This window comes from Ostrinia furnacalis, unplaced genomic scaffold (genome assembly GCF_004193835.3).
Source record: "Ostrinia furnacalis isolate ACB-3 unplaced genomic scaffold, ASM419383v2 OfSCF4536, whole genome shotgun sequence".
In the NCBI taxonomy this organism is placed as follows: domain Eukaryota; kingdom Metazoa; phylum Arthropoda; class Insecta; order Lepidoptera; family Crambidae; genus Ostrinia; species Ostrinia furnacalis.
The window spans coordinates 507,898-524,890 of record NW_021134775.1 but is presented as its reverse complement, the minus strand read 5'-3'; the positions used below and the strand labels follow the sequence as shown (position 1 = coordinate 524,890).

The window sequence follows — 16,993 nt, the reverse complement described above, 5'->3', positions numbered from 1 at the left end:
TAAAAACGAATTTCTGAAATGCGACTATACGCTACTCTAGATTATGTAGAGACTCTAAATGTTATCTTAATTTCATACGTTAACTGCTAACTTCACAAAAAACTGTTCTTGTGGCACATCCTTGTTGATCTAAATGTTTTAAACTTTAACGTTCGTCCTATTTGTAAATAACACGATAACGGTTACAGTCATCATGACCTTGTTTGCACCATCTTACTTTATAACAAACCTCAAAAGTCTGTCAACATACCGATTATGGTTATAGTTACGGTTAGGTACTCAGCCTTGTTGTTCGATAATGTAACGTTCTCCTAACTGAAATAAAAAAATACGAAACATACCTAGATTATGTAATTCTCAGGGGCCAAGATCAATTCTATATTTGACTCGTGGACCTCCAGTCGTATTAAAATAGTTACAACAAACGACTCACTTCCTCAGGGGGGACTCTGAAGACGATGTCCGTGTTTGAAATAGGCGTCCCTCTTACACATACAAAGAAGAGCATATGAATGATGGAGATAGGTGGTTTAAGATACGGAAACCAAGTTGCAGGGTAGGACACCATCTCTACTATGTCAGCAAATAAGCTAGACAACTCTGACCTCACTGCGAAAGGCGCTCTACATTTATGCAACACTAAAGCAAGCCAAAGCTATTAGGAAAATCTTTTCTTTAAAACAAAGTTATGAAAGCTGAATGAACCCTTTCTGGACACTGATGCGTCAATATGTCATCCCTCATAATTAAATTATTATAGTTAATTTTATAAACTTTTAGTGTAGTTATTTTCATAAAACTTTTTCAGGTAAACCGAAAATACCTAAGCTACTATGATTTTCTACATTATTAAGAGTTCGAGAACTTTAAATATACCTACATGTTCAACGTTTTTCAATTCGTAGGCGAAGGTTACTTATTAGTTAACAGTCAATTTTGGTACCTACAGTTAGCTAAGAATAGACTAAAGTATGACAGAGCCATGTAAATAATACTGTAATACTACACAATACAATTAACCTATTGTGTCCGAGGCTACAGGATACACGAATTAGTCAACTGTGTCCCACACGAATGTGCGATTCGATCACAACAACAGATTTACTTAGATAACGCAGGTATACAGAAAAATAACACCGGTTCCGAAAAATACTGATAACTAGTACAAAAAATCGTTATTGGTAGTCGTAGATAAAACATGTCTAAAAACTATCTGTACCTTCATTTTAAGCCAGAAATCATAGTTCGATGTCAATTAGGTAACAGATTTTTGTTGCTTTGAAATCAATTAGCAAAATCAAATGAGTTTTTTAACAACTGTAATTGTTACTGTAAAAGCTCGAATTGCAGTAAATCCTAAGATATTCCAGTAAAACCTAAGATCTACCAATTCCTAATGGTAAATGTCCCAAAAGGTTTGCGATTCGAACTCTTACCACCATTTCGTTGAATCTTAGTATTTATGTCGCAGTCAGATTGTATAATCCGCCGTTTTACATTACAGCTAGGCATTTTGGATTACAGCTCTGTTTTGTAATACGGCGGATTAGCGTTTAGCCGGATTGAATACGGCTGAATGAAAATCCGCCGGAATGTATTCGGCGCCAAACGTTCTTCAATACGGCTAGCCGTAATGTAAAACAGCGTGTCATTACCCGCCGCTTTGACAGTTTTTAGTTCCTATTTTCAATACCGTGGCGCTGCCGGACAAAGTGGCTATGAATTCTGGTCTTCGGCGGAATCCTACACAATATTATTAGTGTAAAAATATGAAATCATGGCTTTGGCCGGTGAAGATAATTTTATCTTAAAGAAAAATAACCCAGAAAAAATGACTAAAACTTTATTGTTTTGAGTTACCTGTTCCCTTTGATCATTTTTAATGTCTAAAAAAGACTAAAGCCAAATATCTAATTAATTCTTAAAATGTTTAGAAAAGTCTAATTGTTTTGAGTTACTTTTTTTTAGATGGCTATCCCTTGTGATTTATAAATAAGTAAAAAAAAATACATTATTTTATACAGTAACGAAGGTAATAATTCTTAAAATCTGTCTTATTAAAATTTATTTTCATTTAACATTGTTTTATTTTGTAAGTATGGTCACCCTACAATCTATAGTAGTACGATGCGGCTTAACGTGGGCCGCCGTATTGAAGAACGTATCGCAATGACAATCCGCCTAAACGTTGAACCGCCGTATTACAAAACAGAGCTGTAATGTAAAATGCCTAGTGGTAATGTAAAACGGCGGATTATACAATCCGACTGCGACATTTACATTAATGGCACGGTAAATGTTGAAAAACAAAACAAGCATTTTTGACAGGTAACAATCGGTCTTATCTACGCATTACACGAGCGCAGCCTTTTTGTATTGTTAATTTTTTTTTATCCACAACGAGGAAGCTCTTGGCCTGTATCTCACCTGATGGTAATGTGCGAACAATTTAAGAACTAAAAAGAAAGACCACGGCATCACTTTTCATTTCAATACAATTAAACAAACCATGATGTCACTGCCTTGTTTTTTCTTTAGCAACGTAAGATCATTTCATATAAAATACTAGCTTTTGCCCGCGGCTTCACCCGCGTGAAATTTAATTTGTCACAGATCGCCTTAAATTATTATAGCCTATATGTAATTCTGGGTTATAAACAATAATACTGTAAAGTTTCATCAAAATCAGTTCAGTAGTTTTTGCTTGAAAAAGTAACAAACATCCACACAAACTTTCGCGTTTATAATATTAGTAGGATGCTTGCAGTACAAAATTTCAGTGTCCTAGATAGGCTAGATATGATATTTACAGGTATGCGCTACTATCAATGCTGGGTTATTATAATTCTGATTTTTTCCACTTCACATTTCGTCCATGCCATGGACGAAATAACAAAAATGATAATACCATGGACTCCATGGTATAATCTTACTAATTAAAAGTTCTGTAGGTAAACTTTTACGAAAACAACATCGTTGGTAATGAGTCAGAAGGAATAAAAAAAGGAAACAGTAAAAATGTGAACACCAAAACACAAGAAAAAGAAATTATTGCAAATAATTTAAATAAGTTGGTATTACTTTGTACTTATTACTATCATATTGATACTGATACCTTTATAATACTATGTACCTGTTTTGTCTAATAGTTGATTAAAGTTAGTAATTAAGAATTACTCATTGTTTTATTCCTAAAACCAACATCTACCAGCTGACAGAGGTAAAACCTGGCATATACTGAATTCGAATGGTAAAAGCTCGAAAAAATCGTTGTATTTTCAGAAATACTTACATTTACCAACTCATGTCGGTAAATCCTAAGACTTACACTTAAATCTTAAGATTAACCGTAGTTCGAGCTTTTACAGTAACATAATCATCTTAAAACCTCCATTTGAATCTGGTTTAGAGAAAATCGTGCTCCTGCAGTGGCGACTAAATTACTTGATGATTATGATGCAAAATCTATGGGAAATCGCCATGGGCGCCGCCAGGATTACTCTTTCAGGGAGACATTTTCTTTTACATACATATTTAATTTCGAAAAACACTACCCTCACGTTGGTGCAGTCGGGTAACAATAGTTATGTAATTTTTTACTATTTAAAAGCTTGTAGAGCTGATGAAAAGTTTTCGAGTAGGTAATAAGGAAGGCCTCCCACTAGGTGGACCGACGATCTCATGATCAGCAGCAAGACTGGTCGTCGTGGAAATCCTTGGTGGAGGCCTTTGTACAGCAATGGACGAGATTTGCTAAAACTAACAAATGAATTTTGCTTCTTGAAGGGGGGTTCAAGTCCCCCCTACTGGCGCCCATGGGAATAAACATCTGATACCGCTACCCGTATCAGACCAGCGTATCACCAGGCAATAATGATACGCGTAGAGGCGATAATGATGATACGCGTCATCGATACGGTGATCGGATCGGGAAAATGTTACTTAACAGGACCCTGGCATGAAATGTGTCAATTTATTGGTAGTGTTAATTAAATCATAATTAAGGTAGTACATGTATACAGGTAATAAAGGATGTTTAATTAATTAAATAAAAAATGCTTGGCGATGCGTTAAATTATACTAACTATTGCAATCATTATTATAAAAATATCCGACATTACCTCCGATGTTAAATAATAGTTTCTTGAAAGCGACCTAGGGTTTGATTCCTATGTGAGATACGCAATCTGAAAATAAGTATTTTTGCCTTTAATTCGATAAAGCAGAATCGTAGGCAACCTATAGTATAAAAGTCTTAAAATAAATACAATTCAGAGCTTTTGAGGTGTACCTATGTTAAAAAAGCTCTGTTACATCATATACAACTGGTGGGCTGGATTAAAGATACAATCTAGGCTAGGCGATTTTTAATCTTAAATTAATAAATATGATGAAGTAGGTTGTGTGTTTTCACGGTATTTTAAAGTGACTTTCATGATACTTCTTTCGTTACAGTAGGTTAATATCAGCTAGTCACGTGTCTACTTTGAACACAGGAGTTAATATTCATGAATTGAAGTCACATATTATGGAGTTTACATTAGAGACGCTAATTTATTAAATAAGATGTACCTTAGGGTAATTTGCATTTTTTAATAAAATTTGCACTTTACGTCATAGGTATTTACTGCACTGGAAGAAATTGGAATAGATTCTAGCAATTAAAAATGTGCTGTTACACTGAAAATAATAGACAGAAAATTTGGTTTTAATCCAACTTTAATATTATTATTTGCAGTATATTTCAAGAAAAGCTGACGTTCTGCTATTAATCTTTTCAAAAGAAAAAAATATAGTTGATAAAAGATGCTTTCAAGCAATTGTTTCTAAATCTAAACGCCAATTTAGTTCCGCATCCGAATAAAACCAACAAAAAACTGACAATACAGCAACCATTTTCAATTAAATAGACTTTTAATCTGAGGTCCGAAGGTCGCAGACAGGCGGGAGCAAGGCCGTATCTCCGATGACACGCATGCGTGTTTCACAAACGCACTGCTCACATTATGCGGGAGAAATTACGGCTAGGTACGGATCGGGGTCAACTCACTGCGATTCGCATGTCACAGTACCAATTTTGGCTCCAACAATTCGCGGGTTGGACCGCTAAGCATCGGGGAGGCTTGCCAAAAATACAGCTGCACTGCAGTAGCGGCTTGGAGTGCAATGCGGCTCCCGCTCATTGTCATACGGGGAGGTCGATACCGACCAGTACCGCCTCGCCACCCGACGCGGTCGGACGTTACACGATATTGTTAACGCGCCGGTCAATCGCGCGACCTGCGAACACAAAACGCTTTTATTTATAAACAAATTCACGTTCCAATTGAAAAGGGTGATTGTTTTTGTGAATGTGTAGAGAAATACTAGCCACGTGAAAGCGCTCGGTTTGTGGATGTTACATAAACAGAGAATATTTGGCCATCAGTGAATGTAAAGGTCAGAATTTATCTTCTTTGAAATAAACATAAGATAAACTATTGGTGCAGTAAGATAAAAAATTTGCGGCTTCAAAAAATTTGCGTTTACACAGAAAATTATGAATGGTTAAATTGGCTATCTATTTATTGATTGTATAAAGACCGACGTAACATCAAGAGACAGCTTTTCGTTTGTGAGATGAATTGACGAATGACTTTGTTTTTTGTATAAAAATTGGTTCCTAATTAAATCAAGGGGTAAATATGACACATTCTCGTAATAAAGAAAAACTGAGTTCAACTTACAAATCTAATTAGGCGCTCGTAGACGACTCTACATAAGAACGTGAATTTATAAGATTCATGACAGAAACAATACTTACTAGAAAACACATTTAATACGGTCAAAAGCTGAAATTTTCCCTAATACATTTAATGGTTGCCATTATGTCTATGTACATATTAGGTGTTTACATAAAGTATATTTATTAACTTAGTTGACGCCCGCGACATCTTTCGCCGGAAGTGAATGAAGGTTGAGTAAAAGAATGAAGGTTTGAGTGAAAGAATGAAAACGCTTTTCATGTCACATTTATGAAAACATGAATTACAGCATCTATTTCATTCATAAACCAAAGTGTCATCAAAATCGGTTAAGTAAGTTTATACGTGAAAGCGAATTTCGTCAGTCTTCATAAACTTTCACGTGTTAGTGACATAATTCTTTAAATTATTTAAGTAACGATTCCGTTACATAAACCGTAAATAAACAATTAGACTAGTTTTAATAATTGGGCTAATAGGTTTTTGAACTATTAAGTAATCAGCAGCATGACAGTACCAATTACGTGGTTTGTAATTGCATTTTCTTCACCACTTTTTATAATAACACTTCTTCCCGCGGCATTTCTCGTGTAATTAATAAAATGTAGGCTTATTATTAAGCTTATTATTTATGCTTATTATAAGCATGTAAAGTAAATAAATATAAATATTATCTAGGTATTTAGGTAGATAGATAGATTACATACTTATAAGGTTTATTTGCAAAACACATTGACACACAATAAGCAAAAAGTAAGAGTACTTTAAACACAGGAATATCAAGAAAAAAAATTGATTTAAACATAAGAAAAACAAAAAACGACTGTCGATTGTTTTTGTCTATGATTTTGTTTTTAATTTCGTAGTCTCCGATAACTTATTCATCATTTTGACCTTGGAATTATTATTCTGCTAATGTCAAACCTACCAAACTACCTGCCTGATGATTATGCAAAATGTTATTTATAGCTGACATCTTGTTTAGTTGTAATAGGTACGAATATCAACAAAAATTTAGTCTTTATGTGGTAGAGTCTTTTCTAAAACACCTTTTAGATCTTAATTCCCATCTGTATCAATTTTTTCCTTCTTTACAAAGTGAAAATTAGATTAGATAAGTGAATATTCAATTCAATACCCCTGAAATATCAACGAAATTATGAATAGCAGGAACAGCATAGTATTTTCTACTGCCTACTTTGTCCTTAGTTTGGTCCTTCAGTTAACCGAAGGAAAATGTCAAATGTCTTATGGCATTAACTTTGCTTTTTTCAAGTTTTAATAAGTAAATATAAATTGTTAAAATGAAATGGCGAAAGTTATTATTTTTCCGGTTCTTTTATTTGCTAAAGAGGAAAAAAGATAAATGTCTTTTGGTGCTAATATGAGTATTCGGTATACTCTACCTATCCATTATCATAACTGTAATAGTGTGTGCGTTAAAATTGAACGAGCTTTTCGCGTGATATCATTAATCGAATAACGTTCCTTTTCAACCAATAATAAGCGAAACTGATACCGTACGGTAAATCACTTTCATTTATTTTTTATTCGCTTTCTTCTTTCATTGAAGGCCCTTGGAGTCTGTGTTTTAGTGACTCAGAGATATCTAGATATTTTTGATGGATGATGATATTTTGCAGTTTGCACTGAAATAAAATTGGTATCGACCTACTTTCATTGTAAAAGTGACCAAAGATAGTTTTTATGGGTTTTGCCGTGCTATTATAATAATTCAAAAATAAAAAACAATCAAAATCAAGAATACAATTTTGAACACTGGCGGCACTTATGAACTAACGCAGTTTTTTTTATTTCAATATTAATTTGATTTATTAATCCGGGAAATATTGGAATACACTACCATTGGAAGGTACAAATGGTCAACTTGAAAGAAAGAAAGAAACATTTATTATTTCTATAAACAATTTTTTCCTTACACTATTAATTACTGATTTATTTGAAAGATTTTCATGTTTATCCCAAAGTCTGTCGTATGATCATAATATCCGCCTCGGTAAATATTGCATATACAGTCATAACAGGTTTTTCATGATACTAGGATTTGCTTTGCCAATTTTCGACATCTAAATATACTCTCGTACAAGCAATTATCACCTGTGCAACGTTAGAAAATAAACAAACACAAAGGTGAGATTACTACATCACTGTAGACAAAGAATGTTAACGTGTATTATTTAAATACGAGGTTAACAATAACTTTAACAAATGACGGAGTCTGTTAAACTGTGAAAAACTCTACTCAAAGTTATTTATTTGGTATAGCTAACAATTAACTTGAAATGGCTCCAAAAAATTCAAGCTAAGACAATGGACTTGAAAAAATAAATTAGGAGGCATTTCGCGTCAATCAAGAGTCATTTTAACCGACTTAAAAAGGAGGTGATTCTCAATTCGGTTGGGATGTTTTTTACTTGTATTTTTACCTTTAGATATGTACCGCAAACTGTGGCATCTTATACATACGAGTATTACGGTAATAGTGTGCACTTGGCAACAAAATATACCTACACCCGTATTCACAAACGATGCTTGCTTAAGTGAAGCAGCAAATCAAATGCACAGCGTTGAATGCAGCTCTGTGATTGGTTCGTGTGTCACCCTGTACGTCCACACGCACTGTGAGATCTCATAGTAGTCTCACCTGGTAGTTCCCTCTTCTTCTTTTAAAACTTACTTCTCTCATCGCTTCTACTGTTTCTTGGGTCCTTTTTTGTATAATGCTCTTCACCATAATTTAGATCTCCACTCCTTGCCCAAATTTCATTGTAAGTACAAGGTCTCAAATTACTTGCAATCCTTGACGTATGCTGAAACGGAAAACCTGCTTCAACCAATTAGGTAACTTTAATACGGGCAGATGGTTCATTACTAACACACACGCACACTCACTCACATACACCTACATTCTCATACACTCACACTTACATACACCTACACTCACATACACTCTCACTCTCATTACACTCACTCTCACATCACTTACACTTCACCTTTTACACACTCTCTTTCAATACTCGTCTAGTTTTTGTCTAGTTTTAAAATAACTTTAATAAATTCTATGTGCTCCGGCCATTATCGAGAGAGGAGAGTACTGGCGCTCTGTAGTATGAATTAATCTATCTATATAAATAAAAATGAATTGATGTTCGTTAGTCTGATTAAAACTCGAGAACGGCTGGGCCGATTGAGCTGATTTTGGTTTTAAAATGTTTGTCGTAGTCCAGGGTAGGTCTAAACGGTGAGCAAATACGCGCGCGATATTGTTTTTCTGTAACAGACAAAATTCCACGCGAGCGAAGCCGCGGGCGGAAAGCTAGTATGTAATAGAAAGAGAGGTCAATAAGTCAAAATGACTAGCATGCAACTACTCGCGTATAAATTGTAATCACGCACTTATTACAATACATACATGATTAGTCCGTATGCGTACTGGCGATGTATATTTTGGAGGAAGATAATTGACCTAAGTCACTACAAAGTATACGCGAGCAGTACGCAGCGTATGCGTATTGGTCGTGTATAGTTTGGAGGAGCTTAGTAAAAAAAGTCATATCCAAACTATACTCGATTAGTTTCACACCCTTGCGTTCTGGCTATGTATAGAATGGAAAGACGCCGCGGCGTTATGCCCTTTAACACTTCCACCCCTGGAGCATATAGCTCTAGCGACTCCACTCTGGCCGGCCGGTTAAGGCAAGCCAGAGGTGAAAGTCCTGCAGACCCTCTCGGATTCCACTTCGGCAAGCCGAAGACGAGGGTCTTGACCGACTCTCGGGAGCACTCGGATTAACAACTGGCCCCGTGGTGTCGCTACTCACCAACAGCTCGCCACAAAGCTGCCCTGCGGGGCTTTATTATTATTATGTTTTCTTTATTTTTACTCGAAGTCCCTATGGTCTTCGGTTTTAACCAGTAATGTATTATTATAGTAATGTTTGTGAATACGGGCGATAGTCTGTTAAACTGACGACTCTACCTATCACGTAGAATGTAGATGTTACATTTTTTTCACAAACACATCAATCAAACGAGTCTGGTTTAAAGGTATTGTAAACAATTGCGCATCTTTACTTGACCAAAATAGTCGGATTCCAGACTTTTATCATCAACAAAAGAATCATTTTATCTGTGTTAATAAAAAGCTCTATATTTCAATATTACGGGTTTATTTTTCAAAAATAGTTTTTTTTTCTTGTAATAAGGTACAAAACTATTTCTGCCATTGCCAAAAGTTCCTTTAGTACATCGTTCATTCACTATAATTATGACGTAAAACTCAACTATAGAAATAATAAAATAATTAACAAATACTGGCATGTAAGAAACAAATCATATTGTGCTGTCATCTTTAACCTCTATGAGACAAAAAAGGTTTTAAATATTTCAAAATAATTTAACTTACTAAATAATTTAACTACTATCTTACATAAATTGGGTACTCGAATATTAACTTAAACTTACTACTTACTACTTTACTAGACGTTATTAATATTGATGCTCTTTCAATTTCATCCTTGAATTTTTTGCAAACCTAAAAATATGCGGTTTTAATTATTATTTTCTTATTAATATTAGAAAACCCGTTTTGTAGACGCACAAGAGTGGACTGGTGACGATACTCGAGGTCAGCTAGTGACTTTTGACTTCTGTCGAGTTTCAAATAGGCATAATATACCTATGCTTTAAGGTAAATAATGTAAAATATAGAAAACTAGTCACAATAAAATGCAGTAAAACGCGAAGCACCACAGAAAATTAAATAATTTAGTTGCTAATGTTTATGTTATGTTATAACATACTATTGTAGTAATTAACATACCAAGGTAGATACTTCCATTTAAAAATCCTAAATGAAATAAGATTATTTTTCAGTAGCCGTTTTCTCAATAAGATGTATTGAGTTATGTATATGTAGATTATAATATATATAGTACTGAAATAAACTGTTTATTTCAGTACTAACCCTATTTACACATCATAGTAATAATATAGTTAGTACCGAATGCATGTTGCGGAAACCGCACAAAGTTAATATGAAGGAAATGGAAATTACTGAAAAGATACTTAGAAAACATTGTATTAATGGATTCGTGTCTCCATCATACAAAACGATCACGACTAAGTATAATAATTATATCTCACTGAGGAAATTCACGATTTCATGCTTCTACAAAGCAGTAAGATTGACCGCAGTTCCCCTTTTTCGGACATTTTCGGAACTTCATTTTCTAGTTAATTATGATCTGGTAAAAATATACCATTTATATTTTGTATGTGTATTATAGGTACTACTGCTGCCTGCGGCTCAGAATGCGGAGTATCGTGTTTATAACAAATCTATCATCATACATATTATAAAACAAATAAATAAATTGAAAATCAGTTTTTGCTAGAATTAATGTACTCAAACGTGAAAAGTAAGGCATTATAAAATACGAATAACAAGAGCAATATTATTTTAACAGCATAACTGATACGAAATAAATCTAAGAATGTTAAGATGATAGGTATTATGTTTAAATTGTACCTATCTATTGCCTTTTGAGAAATTAAAAAATAAATCTCAAGTGTTAAAATTCATTTTCAAGTAATAATATAATAAGTAATTTGATCATTATTTTGTCGTCGGCTATAGTTTCTAGATAAGCAATTTGAGTTTTTGTCCGAGAGTTAACGTAGCATAATCCCATAATCTTATCTCTGTTGATAACGTTAGAGTAGCATTAGAAAAATAATAACTTTGGACACACTGAAATATATAAAAAATAAGATAACACTCATGTGAGCACATAATATCAATACCGCCTATGATGAAAGGGTAAGGTAAAATGATATTTCTGGGCATTTCCAATTTAAGGTAATATAAGTAAATTAATGTACCTACAATTGAAGCTAAATATGATAAGCAAGCTACCAATAACATTACACAATTTACCTAAATAAATGTAGAGTCATCTGAATTAGCGCCATTAAAAACCTAAAATTAAAACAGTTTAATGAACTTCTTCATCTTGACATTGATAAGATCGACTTTTAACTTAAATAAAATCTGAATTTGAAAAGTTCAAACACCTTTAAGATTATCCTGATCTTTATTTCTCTAAATAAATTTACCTCTGTAAAGTATTTGTATTTTCTTGTTTTCTTTTCTTGTTTTCCCACAACAACATCGCTGATTTAAAGCGGAGTCTGTTTTCGCCATAAAAACGTCGTTTCCTCTAAAATAACAGGCCACGAGACATTTATGGAAAAATAGAGGGAATTCAGTGGCAATAAATAGCGCCTCTGTCGCATTAAATTAACGGTAAGCAAGAAAAAACTACTAAGAACCGTCTTTCCGCGACTCAGTCGGTTGTCGGCGACGATTTTTTTACCGATATCGTTTTAGAGTTCATTGGGGAGTAAACAAACCTCTTATATAATATAATCATTAAGTCTGCCAAAAGATATAAATTCTAGTTAATAAGTTAAGACATTGTAATCGAATTATATAGGTATCTTTAAATAATAAAGATCTTACATAGTTATTTAATTTTTAGCGTTAAGAGTCGCATCTCAAACTAATTTGAAAATTATAAATAACTTGAAAAAATCGAACTGCCTAAGGCGGGAATTGAACCGTCGTGTGTTCAATTCCCGCCTTAGGCAGTTCGACTTTTTCAAGTTATTTATAATTTTCAAATAAAGATCTTATTGGGTAGATAGAGATAGTATAATAAATTACATTATAAATTATAATTAATTAGTTAAAAACAGTTTTTTTTCTTTTCAATTTAAAACTTACATTTTTAACCCTACGGTGGTCGCGCTCTAAAATATTACGTTAATGGTCGCGTGGATTACATGCGTAAGCCATTTTATGGAGTAAAAAAAGAAGACATATCTTTAAAAAAACATGTTTCTTTATTTTTTATATTTATTGTTATGTATTAGTTAATGAAATAATCAAACAAAGAAACGAGCAGTTCTTCTCAGTTTTTATAAATTAACCAAAACATAAAAATCATCATTTTTCATTAAGAAAATGTCAACTTTGGCAGTTTAGAAATCATCCAGTACTAATTGCACTTATTTATTATTTATATTTTGAACAGGAGATACAGGCCATCATGGAATGATAAGGACAAATAAATTTGTTGCACGAATTACAAGTATTTCCAGTACTTTGATTTTGCTTTCTTCCGCAGTAAAAGTAGCGATCTAAAAAACTCCGCTGTGATGGTTCTGAATTAGATAGCTAATCACTGGTCTGAGAAACTTGTTCTCTTGTGGAAGAATGTGCACTTCTTCATCAGAAACCGAAGTCTCGCCAGAAGATACGCTTTGATTGTCAATTACTTCTAGCCATTCTGCGATTTGTGCTTTTTGTCTATTGTTCATGATTTTTATCTGAAATACAATGATTTTATTGAAAACACAAATGTAAATACATACATATGCCGTAATAATTTACTATAAAGCATTAATTTACTCTAATAATGCAAAAACAAACACATTAAGTAAAAAAGGTAACTTAAAAAATACTTACGTAATTGGTCGCGCGGATTACACGTGTAGACCATCGGCATTTACGGGACTCCTGCGACACATCCACAAGCGACCTGGCGCTCACATGTCATTAAGTGTGATCTTCGACTATGCAACTTAAAGTACACGAAGTATCAAAACGATCGCGTTGACCGATTTCAAAATATTCGACAATTTGCACCAGTGGATTACGGGTGTAATCCACGCGACCACTGTAGGGTTAAATTAGCCTTGAGTTTCCGGTTTGTTTAACTTAAATTTTTCATTTACTTACACAACTAGTAAAAGAATAATTATTTCTTACGCAACCAATTTACTACTTTATAGTGTAATTTATTAAACAATACTTAATAAGTATTTATCATTAGATAAAATAATTAAGTATGATACGCTATCAGAAATTATTTCATTCAAAAATCTATGGCAATCGGGTTTTTCCATTGAGGCATAATAAATGTTTTGGCAATAATAATACGTACCACAGATTAATACCTATATTGTGGTCCGCAATCGATCCATAGATAAAATAAGATTGATCTGATAAAACCGTAATTGATCACACACTTCGATTCGTCTTTTTATCATTGAGTTCAGATAATCTAGAAAACACTCGATTTAGACGATGTCACACTTTTTGTAGCGAATTGGGATCACAAAAAATAGTTTGACATTGCATTTGAACATTTTATTGTTACTTATTAAAATCATAACAGCGCTTACAGAAGCGAGTTTTTTTTAGTCTAAGTATTTTTGGAACAACAAACAATTACACTTTTAAATTAAATTATAAGAGTATTGTTATAACTGGACCAATCCAGTGGTAGAGGAGACTAGAGAATATTTATAAGAACTTGTTCTCTTTCTTGTGATTTCAATCATAAAGATTTGAAAGTTAACTTATAATTTGTCCATACTTTTAAGTCTCTACTTTTATTTCGATTTTGAATGGCCATTCTTAACATACAAACGTTTAGTTACAGTTGATCATTATTTGAGGCATAGCAAATTGTGAATACTGTGCACGCAGTAATTAAAGTTATTGGTTATAGTTAAATCATTGTTGTGGACTATGTAGGTCAATTTTACGATTGTAAAGAGTATTGAACAGATGAAAACGAAATTGTTTAAGTACCTACCCGGCTTGTTTAAAAACTTTCATGGTTTGGAGTTTAACTACATGACCCTGGCGATGACTTTATTTGCAAAAATAGGCTTTTGACGCATGTAATAGGATAGGTGTTTCTTTTCGGATAATAGATATAGATTCTAAGCAATAGGGGATCAATTACTCAAAGGTTTGCTCAATCTCAGAGTTGAATTCAGGATTTCAGAATCGAGAGAATCCAGGTTCTGTTGTTGTTGTTCTACCGAAATCACACTTATTACACCTGTAGGTATAAGATAACAAAATGTAGGTAACTTGATGTACCGTCGAATGTATAACTAGACTTGTATAAAAAGAAGTTATTTATAGCTCAATTGGATGCATCTCGCCTATTTCAATCCGGGCTACAAAGGTTCGGTGTGGGCGGAATGTAGGCAGAAGCTAAAGGTCACGCTGAATCTAGAGATGAATTAATGTAGTTTAATCTGTGGGTAGATTTAAAATAGAGCCTTTTCCAGAACGTTTCATTGAGATAAATCTACAGGGGTTTTTTTTAGTAAAGTTTATTCTAAAATGATTCGTTATCGGAAAAATTATGGACAAAACCATGAATTCATGTAGTTTAAACTGTGGGTAGATTTTTCCAAGAATGTTTCATAAGATTAATTTTCTATACACTACAGGAATTATTTCACTTATGCTTCAACCACCTCAACGCGTGAAGATCGCCATCGCCGGCGCGATCACGGTGCGATAGGCCAATGACATGCTTTGATCGCGCCAGCGATGGCGATCTGCACGCGTTGGTGTGGTTGAAGGTTTAACCTTTTTAGTAAGTTAAGAAGCCAAAAAGTAAATAATGTGGCTTAACGACTAGATACCGGAAAATATAAGGATTACTACATAATTTTGCGAGTAGACTTTAGTGATTTACATATTCCGCGGCACCAATAAATTTTGTTTATTTTAGATGCAAGCAAGGTCGATTAACATTGACATCGAATTGTTTGTGACCTAGAGATGTGCATTAAACTTAAAAGGTACTTAGGTATTTGATTATTTTTAACGTGACATACTAGAGATTGATGAGACCATTTGATTTATTTTGTAATTTTTACCATATTTTTTTACTTTTATCTTAAGAAACCTTATTCTTAAAAATAATGATTTCCTATATTAAAAAATAATCAAAAATACCGTGTTGTTCTGTCATCATTAAATAAGTTATACCTATTCCTATTTATCTACCTGCCTATTCTTTACTACTTTAACCTATTTAAACATTCCACATGCCACATTATCACATCCTGAAAAAAACTTAATTGTACCAAGTATTGTCTTACTCTATTTAAATGTAAATTGCCGCATTTGCATGAGATAGCTAAGTATAGACAATTAGATGATTGCGTTCACTATACAAGTTCAATTTCACGTGTTTGCTCGCTACAGGCGTTAGCTAGCACGTCATGTTAAGCATTATGGCACCTTATTTGGTATAAAATCGTTATGAAAAGGCGTAGAGTCAGTGTGTTACGTAGGTAACACTCCAGGTACAATATTTTATTCACTAAAATACTTACATCGTGTTCCTGAGGATAATAAGCATATTATGATGCAGAAAACTATGTCATATGTTAGGTATATAGTTTCGACAATGCCCGAGTGAGAGTACGAATAAGAGGAAAAAAATTGAAATTAAAAGTATAAAAAGTAATTAAAAACTTCAATAAATAAAACAAATTGGCTATTTACGTTTTCAATTCTTTTCTTGCATAATCAATCATATTCTCAAAAACAAGTTTTAATAAGAATTTTCGTTGCTAACGTCAAAATAAGAAAGCGTAAGACGTGAGAATCTTGCACAATGTAGCATTATTAAGGCGATTAGTGTCCTCAATCCGCGCTAAATGGGCATTTTGTAAAGCCTACTCCTCTTTTACTGCTGGACAGAAATAGTTGAAAAAAATGTATGTTATACAACAGTTCAAGGACTACATTTGTGACGTTTGAATTTTCGCTACGTGTCTTTGTTTTGGATTAAAAAAATAAATACGGGACATCGATTTTTTACTTAAATTCCCTACTCCTCCAAAACGGCTATGTTAATTTAAAAGATTTTTGCACGAATAGATTGGGAATTCTTTAATCTTTAAATGACACGTTGCGTTTTTCAATCGAACATTACTTTCATTCATAAATTTTACTTTTGATAAATTCCGAACGTTTTGCTGTTGAGGGGGCCTTCGCGGGGTGCGGGCGGCAGTCGGCCGCTGGCCTTCAGACGGGGAGGTTGTGTCACTCGCTACAAACTGACATTAGCGATCAAAATGAATTTTTTCTTTGGCTAAGTTGCACTACCTGACGTGACCTAACTTTGATTCTACTCAAGCGTGGCGTATCGCGCCATTTCAACTCGATGTAGCACTGTTATTATTTAATTATGAAAGAAAATAAAAAATATGGTCTAATATTTTCTAATTATCTGTCTGACGGACAAATAATTGAAATTTTGTCATCTAGCCTAGTTGTCGTCAGGAAGTTGGTCTAACTAATTCAGCTTGCAAGATTCCACCCGAACAAACATTTATGTAAT

The 16,993-nt window shown here is 33.6% G+C and overlaps 1 protein-coding gene across 2 annotated transcripts in view; it reads left to right on the top strand.

The window, feature by feature from the left end:
• Positions 1–4,948: 4,948 nt before the first annotated feature.
• Positions 4,949–16,993, top strand: part of LOC114359646 (carbohydrate sulfotransferase 11) — a 52,862-nt gene continuing 40,817 nt past the window's right edge. The window contains exon 1 of one of the 2 annotated variants that reach the window (XM_028314114.1): positions 4,949–5,439. The gene's annotated coding sequence lies outside the window, so the exon portion shown is untranslated. The remainder of the gene's footprint in view (positions 5,440–16,993) is intronic. The other variant, XM_028314115.1, reaches the window with a different exon arrangement.